Below are 12,694 nucleotides of genomic sequence, written 5' to 3' on the forward strand. Positions count from 1 at the left end.
TGGAATAGAAACATCAGGGGGAATGTGAAGGGCAAAGGGATTTATTGGGTTCTCTGTGTGCCTCATCCTCTCTAACAGCATAGGCAAAAGTGAAATAGAGGGAAAAAAGAAGTACAGACCATGATGAAGATGATTAAAGAGAGTACAGAGCAGCTGTCAAAGCAAATATCAAGCAACATTAATAACTTTATAGCTCACCATGAGGTTGTCTCAAATATTTCCAAGAAAACAGGATCCTTGCTGTTGCACAGAGTAAGTGAGGCTAATAATCAAGTACAGATTCAAAGAATATTTTTCGTTGGATACCTTAAGCTGCAAAATTAAAAAAAAAAAAAAGACCCTTAAACTAATGGAAAAATACATGACTCAGAGGAAAATATTATTGCATTCTTGGTATTTTAATTTGATGCAGAGTTGATAAGAAACGAGATCTGCAACATTCACCACCTATTGTCTGCGTTGTTTGAATAGTCAGATAACATCCCCAAACTTCTGACGCTTATCCAAAAATAACTGTGTTAGGAGACTTACCAGTGAAATACTTCAGGACTCCCAAGAATGGCTCTTAGAAGCATTTCAACCTGTCCAGTAGGTTTGAAAGTTGACCTCCATGGATAAAAGTATAAATTTGAGATCAGATGCTACCACACATGAAGTTATTTAAAATAGCTTGTTTTTTTTTTAAGTGGCAGTGACTCTACATATAAGTTTCTTGTACGTTAATAACAACTTATCCACATGATTTCTTGACTGTAGCATAAGTCTGTTTATTTGCTCACTGACACAGTTTTTCATTGAAATAAGCTTTTGTGGGTTTTGTGTTGTGACATCTGTGTGTCCCTGGCTGTAGATAATGTGAGCAACAGAGGAAGCAGTAGATTTGGTCTCTGGTCCCCTTGAGCTGACATTTATAGTTTACAGGCATTAGGAATAAAAAAGCAAATACTTTTAATTATACTCAGATTTGGTAATGTGAAACAATAAATATTATTGTTCTTCTCAACTTCCTCTGCCCTATTTGATTTTGAATTAAAAAAAAAAAGGAAAGAAAATAACAGGGAGAAAAAAGAGGAATAAAAAATGGGAAAGAACAAAAATGTCTAAACCAGTGGGGAGTAACGTGAAAGGTAGATGGTGTGAAGAGAGCTGTGGTCCTGCTGGACAGCAGCTCCTGCAGTTTTCATTGGTAGTGTAGAATTGCACTATAGGTACTTTTACTCTCTGCTTGAAAGGTTATTCCTTACATTTCAAATCTGGACTTACATGTTGCCTTTTATGGATACCAGCTCTAACTAAACTTCCTAAAGGGATCCATTTTCCACCACCTGAAGGTATCAACACACAATCAATGATTGGTCTCAGTCTTTCCCAGGAAAATATCTGTCTCGTGAAGCTAACTACCTTTTTACTGTGTTCATCTCTATATCCTTTGGGCCTGGCACATAATAGGTGCTCCATAAATTTTTGTCACATGAATAAATGAATGAATGAATTAGCATTTTATGTACTACTTTTCAAAAGAGTATGTCCATACATAACATTAGAAAGTTCTTTTGTTTGGTTGGTTTGTTTAGTTTTGTTTTCTCTTACACATTGTGGAACATACACTCATGTAAGGACCTGGTCCTTATTTATTTAAAACAACTATTTCCAACAGCCCAAATGTCTTGGAACAGAATGAGGTATGCATACCGTAGTCAGGAAGGGCTTTTGAGTTTTTATCTACTCTCTCTATGTAGCAGACTTCTATACCAGTTGCACAACTGTCACACAAGATAGTAACTTGACCTTGAGTATACTATGTGGAATCCATGTGTTGATCTACCTCATAGGCCTTTGCTTTTATAATACTCAAATTTACAAAGAGAAATATCATAAATTTATAGAAGTTAGACTAACAGTATGCTCAAAGAGAAAGATGTAGAAAAGAATGGTATTTTAGAATTCAACTCTGAATAAAATTAGTCTTGAAAGCAATAATCATCCAAACAAATGGTAGAGAAAATTATACTTTTTTTTTTTTTTTTTCCCTGCAAGGACCAATAGAAGAGACGGATGCTATAACCAGAAGAGTCCCTGAGATTGTCAAGACTAGGGTTCCAAACATTCTGTAGGAAAATAAAGCTCCCAAGTCTTTTTCCTGCTAGTTAGGACCAAAGACAAGGTAATTTGTGACTTGCTCTTACTTAGCTGTATAAGGATGTATATCCAAACTAAAATGGTAAACTAGAACTTCTATCACAGGTGAAGACTTTTTTCTTGTATAAGTGACATTTCTTTCAAGTTAGTAAAGAATGAGGTAGAAAAAAAAAAAAAAGAATGTGTAGGAAATGGTTAATAAAATGGTTATTCAATTATCTGACTTTAGGTTTATAATAAAACATTAAAATACTAATCCCTAGATCCTTAATCCTTCTAGAATAGAGTCCTGCTAGAAACAAATCTGCTATTTATTTCCCTTTTTTAAGAACTATATAATTCAAACATTTGAAGCTGCAATGTATGGCCTTTAAAGCAAGAACAAAGTGAAATGTTCATTTGGTTGGTGAACAAATAGAGATAAAGAAAGTATCTGTTCACTAAAAATATAAATAAGGGAATGAAAACCTATTAATTGCTCTTCAGATGTTTGAGAGAATAAGAAGGATATTTTATATTTTATCAGTTAGCTTTGGAATAAAGTTAAAAAAGTGTAGATCAGACAAATACATAGTTTACATGTTTAGAAGTCTTCATCCTTGAATGTAGTGCTATCTGATATATTTATGGTATAATTTGGTAAAATTGATTAGTTGCAAAGCATAAATGGATTTGGGAACAATATCTTATATCACTGAGCTTCAGTGAGATCATCCTAAAAAGGGTGTTTATGCATAGAGCTGAGAAAACCCAGAGATGCAATGATGTCTTGTTTTATGCCTCTGATAGAGAAAATTAAGCTAGTTCAGGATTGTCTGAATATCTCTCTTTAGTCCCAGAATAAAATAAGAATTTAAGGAGTATCCAAACTGATATTTGAAGACAAAAAGCAAAAAAACAAAACAAAACAAAAAAAACCTTCCTTTTTACAACCTCTCTGTTATCAGTAAGAACTCTTACTATTGTCATTAGTAATCATAAAGACTGATGTTCCTTTTTCCTTCTTATCTTTTCCTCTTGATAATAACAAAAGATGCAACATTAACTTCTGCGGATCATATTTGATTTACCTCTTTCTAGATACCAAAAATTTGGGGCATTTATTTTGTAAATCAATTAGAACTCCACAAAAATCCTATTCCTTCTGTTCATGTAGTGAGGGATGCCTAAAGCCACAGGATATGGGGATTATTAGATATGCTTTTCTAAGGAGGAAATAGTAAGACAAAAATGGCCTGCCTGAAGTTACAGTTTATAGATTGGAAAAAGGCACAGACAATTAAAAGATGGAGCTACTTAGGGCAAATTACTTGCAATCAAGCTGCAGCTAAATGAGCTTCTTGATGAGGAAGCCAAATTTATGTTGTTTCAAACCACGGAGAGACATTAAAGAAGTTGAAAGGTGAGCAAAATGTTAGTACAATTGGATCCAGATAGGTTGATAAGAGAAGTTTTAGAGGCAATTTAAACAATGTCTTCTGAAACACACATAGGCAGGCATGTGTGCACACGTGCGTACTCGCACACCCCCCACCCCACAGAATCATACACAAAACACCTCAAAATGGAAGACTGTATGATTATATACACTTTCAGCTTCCGTTTATATTTTACGTAGATGCCCCTTCTCATCATAAAAGCCCTGTGGCTTAAGAAGCTCAATCACAGAATGTAATCGTTTTCCCCCAAATCTGCAATTTACTAGAGACATTTTAATTGAAAATGATGTATTGTTTAAACTCCAAACAACTGTGTTTTCACTTTGTTTCTCCCTGCCTTAAATTATCCCTTGGCAACTCTTTGAGTTGATTTTGAAAGAATATATTTGATAATGAATTCAGAACTTACACAAAGCACAGAAACCATGTGAAAGCTTCAAATGTGAAATATCACGTTTCTTTCTTTATTGCTAGATATAAATTTTTGCATTCAGGGCTGCATGCTTCATTTTCACTGAAAGCAGAGTATTGTCTACATATATCTGTCTGAATGGAATGACTTTAAGGATTTTGTAATTTTGAAAATGCATCTAAGCTAGGCTATCCTTCATCCCATTTCTGTTGCATTGGAATGTTAGGCATAACAAGGTAGACAAAAGAAAGGTATAATGGAGATCCTAATGGGCCATTAGCAACTACAAGTATATGTAGAAAGAGATACTTTCCTGCTGGCATTTTCCTTTAACTTGATTTCCTTCTTTTTCCATGCATTCAACTTTTTCATGAACAGAATCCAGGAGGGGGGATGGAATTAACAGTTCTTGTCTGAAAAAGACAAAAACGAAACAAAACACCTTTCTTCTTCAAATGATCCACTTCAGGAAGTGAAACTTCTCTAATAATTAAGAACTGAAAAGGATAATAGAGAAAATGCCCATATTTAGAGCAATAAATACCAATGCAATTCGATGCTGACAGGTTTTCTTACAGTTGAAGTGTAATATTGTCGGCATTGCCCTCGCCAGGTCTGCCATTGAAAAACAGTGCAGGAAAATGCCCATCGGCCCACAGTAGTAATAAAGGGGTCCTTTCTCCATCTGACATTGTCCAGCTACCTCTCTCATTTAATGAAATGTGGAGAAATTAAATAGAAAATACTCTATAGGGCACCGAGGAGAGGTTTGGCCCTGAAAATGTAATTTGTATCTTTGTTTCTTCCCTATGAGTTATACATTTTCAGTGGCATATTTTAAGCGTTTTTGAAAGGTGTCTCATTATATTAAACATTGGCCACAGGAGAATTTGGCCATTAAAGCCATATCACCTGAAAGTGATGGGATTTCCAAATTCTCCCAGAATCAACCTGGTAAGATCTTAAAGAAAGTAGGACATAAATATACAGGATAAAGTTCATTATTAACTGTGCTATTAACAGTTAACTGAGTGACCAAAAACAGGCATGAGTGACTTTTTTATTAATGACATCTTAATTGTGAGCCTAGTGAGGTAGATCTGCTTTTAATGAGCATCAAGGAGGACCTGACCAAGTACCCCTCAAGTCTGAAGTAGCTAAACTCGCAACTGAAATAAATCCTAGTAAAACCATGGAAGCAGAATCAAGTGACCTGGATCCCACTTTGCCTGCCATCATTATCTGGCAAACTCCATGCAGATCAGTCTATCCTTCTGAAAAATGCTTCTTCATGCACAAAATGAAAGGGTTGAACTAAGTAATCACTAAGATTCCTAAAACTTTGTGAATCTAAAAATACTTCCATTACCCTAGTTTGTTAATTAGTTAGAGGCAAAAAAAACTAATAAAAAGTGAAAATATTGGGGTGCCTGGGTGGCTCAGTGGGTTAAAGCCTCTGCCTTCGGTGCAGGTCATAATCCCAGGGTCCTGGGATCGAGCCCCACATTGGGCTCTCTGCTCAGTAGGGAGACTGCTTCCCCCTCTCTCTCCCTCTGCTTGCCTCTCTGCCAACTTGTGGTCTCTGTCTGTCAAATGAATAAACAAAAGCTTAAAAAAAAAAAAAAGTGAAAATCTTTGTATCTTTTTTTAAAAGAATTATTTATTTATTTGAGAGAGAGAGAAAGAGAGAGTAAGTGGGGGGAAGAGCAGAAGGAGAGAATCTTCAAGCGACTCCCCATGGAGCACAAAGCCCGAAACTGGCTCCATCCCATGACCTATGTATGAGATCATGACCCAAGCCAAAACCAAGAGTCAGATGCTCAACCAACGGAACCACCCAGGTGTCTCAAAAATCTTCGTATTCTTATGTGCAACTGGGACCCATATCTACTTTAGGAATAGCTGATTCAGTAACAAGTCCCTGAGGTCCTGAGTTGTAGGCTGCAAAGAAGATAATCTCATAGCATTTGGATAAATTGCCTCTTTCTTCTATAATTAAAGTCCTTAGAAGTTATGGTAAATTGCTTATTTCACCCAGGTCTGTAATACATTATGTCAAAATATGTTTATACTTGCCCCCCTCCACAGTGCTGCTCTATCATGCATCTTTAGGTAAATGGCTATGCCTTTTAACTTATATCTCATTGTATGTAATAAAATTCTCATCACAACTTCACAGGTCTTACTTCTCACTACTTTCCTCCTTGGTTTCTGTCATCCAGTCATGCAGTTGACTTCTTTTGCTTTTCACTTCTTTTGGTTTCTTAAATTTGTGACTTTGACTCCAGATTATGTTATTTGTCCTGTTTTGAATGATATCTTACCCTTTTAATCCCCCAACTCCAACATATACACCCTTCACCTTGCAAATTCTTCCTCATCTTTCAGAACTCAACTTTACTATCTCTCAGATCTCCTTGAACAAGATCTTAATAATTCTCCTTTGTAAAAAAAAAAAAAAAAAGAAGAAGAAGAACCAATTTTAATTATCTAATTGGTTATGTGTATCACTTATGGACTCCTGTGTAACAACCCATCACAAAATTCATTGGCTTCAAAAAAAAACAAAGAAACAAAAATATATATATTATTGCTCACATTCTACAGGTTGGTCATGGATTTCATTTGCTGGTCTCTCCTAGACTCATTCAACAACAAGACCAAAATGGCTTTATTCATATGTCTGGAAATTGGTGATGATGAACTCTCTTTCTTCAGTATATTAAACTGGCTTTTATACATCATGGCTGTCTCAAGATAGGATTATAAAAGCACAAGAACAGAAATCATGAGACAACTTAAGATCTAGGATCCAGAATTCACACACTAAACTTGTGTTTCATTCTCTTAGCCAAAGCAATTTACAAAGCCAACCCCCACCCCCATTCAAGGAGATGGAGAGACAGATTTCACTTTTTCTTAGAAGAAACAGAAATATCATACTGCATAGGGCATGGACAAAAAAGGCATGGTTCATTTGGGGCCATTTTTTAAACTCTGCAACATTATGTATAATTATTCATTTAATTTCTATTTTCCCCACTGGAATATCAGTATTTGTAAACAGGTACTATGTTTTTTTTTTTAATTGAAGTATAATCGACATATATTATTTTATTATTAGTTTCAGGTGATTCAACATTGTATATATTGTGAAGTGATTGCCACAATAAGTTGTGCCCATCTATCACCATATGAAGGTAATAAATACTATTAACTATATTCCCCATGCTATATATTATATCCCCATGACCTATAATTTTATAACCAGAAGTTTGTACTTCTTCATCTATTCATCCATTTCACCCCACCTTTCCAATCTCCTTCCTTTCTAGCAACCACCAATCTGTTCTCTGTAACTATGAAACTGGGTTTTGTTTCATTTTTTAGATACCATGTATAAGTGAAATCATGCAGTATTTGTACTTCTCTGACTTATTCCACTTAGCATTAAACCCTCCAATTTCATTCATGTTTCCATGTTGTTTAAAATGGCAAGATTTTATTTTTATGGTTGAATCATATTCCATTGTGTGTGTGTATGTAATGACATCTTTTTTACCTATTTATCTGTTGATGGATGCAGGTGGTTTCCATATCTTGCCTATTGTAAATAATGTTATAGTAAACATGGAAATGCATATATATTTTAGAATTGGTGTTGTTTTTTTTTTATTTTGTTTTGTTTTGTTTTTCTTCAGATAGATACCTAGAAGTGGAATTTCTGAACCTTATTGTAGTTTTATTTCTATTTTTTAATTTTTTTTCTCTTTTATTAACATATAATGTATTATTAGCCCCAGGGGTACAGGTCTGTGAATCACCAGGTTTACACACTTTGCAGCACCCACCATAGCACACACCTTCCCCTATGACCATAACCCTCTCCCTACACCCCCACCCACCAGCAGCCCTCAGTTTGTTTTGTGAGATTAAGTCTCTTATGGTTTTTCTACTCCCAATCCCATCTTGTTTCATTTTTTTCCTTCCCTATGCCCCAAACCCCCTGCCCTGCCTCTCAAATTCCTCATATCAGAGAAATCATATGATAATTTTCTTTCTCTGACTGACTTATTTTGCTCAGCATAATATCCTCTAGTTCCACCCACATCATTGCAAATGGCAAGATTCCATTTATTTTGATAGCTGCATAGTATTCCATTATATATATACATGTATGTGTGTATATATATATACCACATCTTCTTTATCCACTCATCTGTTGATGGACATCTAAGTTCTTTTCATAGTTTGGCTATCGTGAACATTGCTACTATAAACATTTGGGTGCATGTTGCCCCTTCGGATCACTATATTCGTATGGTTAGGGTAAATATCCAGTAGTGAGATTGCTGAGTCATAGGGTAGCTCTATTTTCAACTTTTCGAGGAACCTCCATGCTGTTTCCCAGAGTGGTTGCATCAGCTTGCATTCCCACCAATAGTATAGGAGGGTTCCCCATTCTCCACATCCTCGCCAGTATCTGTCATTTCCTGACTTGTTAATTTTAGCCATTCTGACTGGTTTGAGATGGTATCTCATTGTGATTTTTATTTGTATTTCCATGATGATGAGTGATGTTGAGCATTTTTTCATGTGTCTGTTGTCCATCTGGATGTCTTCTTTGCAGAAATGTCTGTTCATGTCCTCTGCCCATTTCTTGATCAGATTATTTGTTCTTTGGGTGTTGAGTTTGCTAAGCTCTTTATAGATTTTGGATATTAGCCCTTTATCTGATATGTCGTTTCCAAATATCTTCTCCCATTCTGTCAGTTGTCTTTTGGTTTTGTTGACTGTTTCCTTTGCTGTGCAAAAGCCTTTGATCTTGATGACGTTCCAATAGTTCATTTTTGCCCTTGCTTCCCTTGCTGTTGGTGATGTTCCTGGAAAAAGTTTTTGCGGCTGAGCTTGAAGAGGTTGCTGCCTGTGTTCTCCTCAAGGAATTTAATGGATTTCTGTCTCACATTGAGGTCCTTCAACCATTTTGAGTCTATTTTTGTGTGTGGTGTAAGAAAATGATCCAATTTCATTTTTCTGCATGTGGCTGTCCAATTTTCCCAACACCATTTGTTGAAGAGACTGTCTTTTTCCTATTGGACATTCTTTCCTGCTTTGTCAAAGATTAGTTGACCATAGAGCTGAGAGTCTATTTCTGGGCTCTCTATTCTGTTCCATTGATCTATGTGTCTGTTTTTGTGACAGTACCATACTGTCTTGATGATGACAGCTTTGGAATAGAGCTTGAAGTCTGAAATTGTGATGCCACCAACTTTGGCTTTCTTTTTCAATATTCCTCTGGCTATTCGAGGTCTTTTCGGGTTCCATAAAAATTTTAGGATTATTTGTCCCATTTCTTTGAAAAATGGATGGGATTTTGATAGGAATTTCATTAAATGTGTAGACTTCTTTAGGTAGCATAGACATATCACAATATTTGTTCTTCCAACCCATGAGCATGGAGCATTTTTCCATTTCTTTATGTCTTCCTCAATTTCCTTCATGAGTACTTTATAGTTTTCTGAGTATAGATTCTTTGCCTCTTTGGTAAGGTTTCTTCCTAGGTATCTTATGGTTTTGGGTGCAGTTGTAAATGGGATTGACTCCTTAGTTTCTCTTTCTTCTGTCTTGTTGTTGGTATAATTAAATGCAACTGATTTCTGTGCATTGACTTTATATCCTGACACTCTACTGAATTCCTGTACAAGTTCTCGCAGATTTGGAGTGGAGTCTTTTTGGTTTTCCACATATAATATAATATCATCTGCAAAGAATGATAGTTTGGGGGTGCCTGGGTGGCTCAGTGGGTTAAAACCTCTGCCTTCAGCTTGGGTCATGATCTCAGGTTCCTGGGATTGATCCCTACATCAGGCTCTCTGCTCGGTGGGGAGCCTGCTTCGTCTTCTTTCTCTGCCTATCTCCTCTGCCTACTTGTGATCTCTCTCTGTCAAATAAATAAATAAAAATCATTTAAAAAAAAAGTGATATTTTGACTTCTCCTTTGTTGATTCAGTTGCCTTTAATTTCTTTTTATTGTCTGATTGCTGAGGCTATGTTGAATAGCAGTGGTGATAATGGACATCCCTTCCGTGTTCCTGACCTTAGCAGAAAAGCTGTCAGTTTTTCTCCATTGAGAATGATATTAGTGGAGGGTTTTTCATAGATGGCATTGATGATATTGAGGTATGTACTCTCTATCCCTATACTTTGAAGAGTTTTGATCAGGAAATGATGCTGTACTTTGTCAAATGCTTTTTCAGCATCTATTGAGAGTAACATATGGTTCTTGTTCTTTCTTTTATTGATGTATTGTATCACATTGATTGATTTGTGGATGTTGAACTAAACTTTCAGCCCAGGAATAAATCCCACTTGGTCGTGGTGAATAATCCTTTTAATGTACTGTTGGATCCTATTGCCTAGTATTTTGATGAGAATTTCTGCATTTCTGTTCATCAAGGATATTGGTCCATGATTCTCTTTTTTGATGGGATCTTTGTCTGGCTTTGGGATCAAGGTAATGCTGGCCTCATAAAATGAGTTTGGAAGTTTTCCTTCCATTTCTTTTTTTTTTTTTTTTTTAGAACAGGTTCAGGAGAATAGGAATTAATTCTTTTTTAAATGTTTGGTAGAATTCCCCTGGGAAGCCATCTGGCCCTGGGCTCTTGTTTGTTGGGAGATTTGTGATGACTGTTTCAATTTCCTTACATGTTATGGGTCTGTTCAGGTTTTCTATTTCTTCCTGGTTAGTTGTGGTAGTTTATACGTCTCTAGGAATGCATCCATTTCTTCCAGATTGTCAAATTTGTTGGTGTATAGTTGCTCATAATATGTTCGTATAATTGTTTGCTTGTATTTCTTTGGTATGGTTGGGATCTTTCCTCTTCCATTCACGATTTTATTTATTTGGGTCCTTTCTCTTTTCTTTTTGATAAGTCTGGCCAGGGGGTTATCAATCTTACTAATTCTTTCAAAGAACCAGCTCCTAGTTTTGTTGAATTGTTCTATTTTTTTTGTTTGTTTGTTTCTATTTCATTGATTTCTGTTCTGATCTTTATGATTTCTCTTCTCCTGCTGGGTTTAGGCTTTCTTTGTTGTTCTTTCTCCAGCTCCTTTAGGTGTAGGGTTAGGTTGTGTATTTGAGACCTTTCTTGTTCCTTGAGAAAGGCTTGTATCACTATATATTTTCCTCTCAGGACTGCCTTGCTGTGTCCCACAGATTTTAAGCTGTTTTGTTCTCATTATCATTTGTTTCCATGAATTTTTTCAATCCTTTTTTTAATTTCCCAGTTGACCCATTCATTCTTTAGTAGGATGCTCTTTAGCCTCCATGTGTTTGGGTTATTTCCAAATTTCCTCCTGTGATTGAGTTCTAGCTTCAGAGCACTGTGGTCTGAAATATGCAGGGAATGATCCCAATCTTTTGGTACCAGTTAAGACCTGATTTGTGACCCAGGATGTGATCTATTCTGGAGAATGTTCCATGTGCACTAGAGAGGAATGTGTATTCTGTTGCTTTGGGATGTAATGTTCTGAATATATCTGTGATGTCCCTCTGGTCCAGTGTGTCATTTAAGGCCTTTATTTCCTTGTTGATCTTTTGCTTGGATGATCTGTCCACTTCAGTGAGGGGGCTGTTAAAGTCCCCTACTATTATTGTATTATTGTTGATGTGTTTCTTCGATTTTATTAATTGGCTTATGTAGTTGACTGTTCCCATGTTAGGGGAATAGATTAAAATTTAAAATTGTTAGATCCTCTTGTTGGACAGATCCTTTGAGTATGATATATACTCATCTCTTATTATAGTCTTTGGTTTAAAATCTAATTGATCTGATATAAGGATTGCCACCTCAGCTTTCTTTTGATGTCCATTAGCATGGTAAATGGTTTTCCACCCCCTCACTTTAAATCTGGAGGTGTCTTTCGGTCTAACATAAGTTTCTTGTAGACAGCATACTGACTTTTTTTTTTTTTTTTCTCCCATTCTGATACCCTGTGTCTTTTGGTTGGGGCATTTAGCCCATTTACATTCATGGTAACTATTGAGAGATATGAATTTAGTGCCATTGTATTGCCTGTAAGGTGACTGGTACTGTATATTGTCTCTGTTCCTTCCTGGTCTACTACTTTTAGGCTCTCTCTTTGCTTAGAGGATCCCTTTCAATATTTCCTGTAGAGTTGGTTTGGTGTTTACAAATTCTTTTAGTTTTTGCTTGTCCTCAAAGCTTTTTATCTCTCCTTCTATTTTCAATGATAACCTAGCTGGATATAGTATTCTTGGCTGCATATTTTTCTCATTTAGTGCTCTGAATATATCATGCCAGTTCTTTCTGTCCTGCCAAGTCTCTGTGGATAAGTCTGCTGCCAATCTAATATTTTTACCATTGTATGATACAGACCTCTTGTCCCGAGCTGCTTTCAGGATTTTCTCTTTGTCACTAAGACTTGTATGTTTTACTATTAGATAACGGGGTGTGGACCTATTCTTATTGATTTTGAGGTGGGTCTCTGCACGTCCTGGGTTTTGATGCTTGTTCTCTTTGCCATATTAGGGAAATTCTCTCCAATAATTCTCTCCAATATACCTTCTGTTCCCCTCTCTCTTTCTTCTTCTTCTGGAATCCCAACTATTCTAATATTCTTTCCTCTTCTGGTATCACTTATCTCTCAAATTCTCCCCTTGTGGTCCAGTAGTTGTTTGTCT

Source organism: Martes martes (genome assembly GCF_963455335.1).
Source record: "Martes martes genome assembly, chromosome: 1".
NCBI classification, from domain to species: Eukaryota; Metazoa; Chordata; class Mammalia; order Carnivora; family Mustelidae; genus Martes; species Martes martes.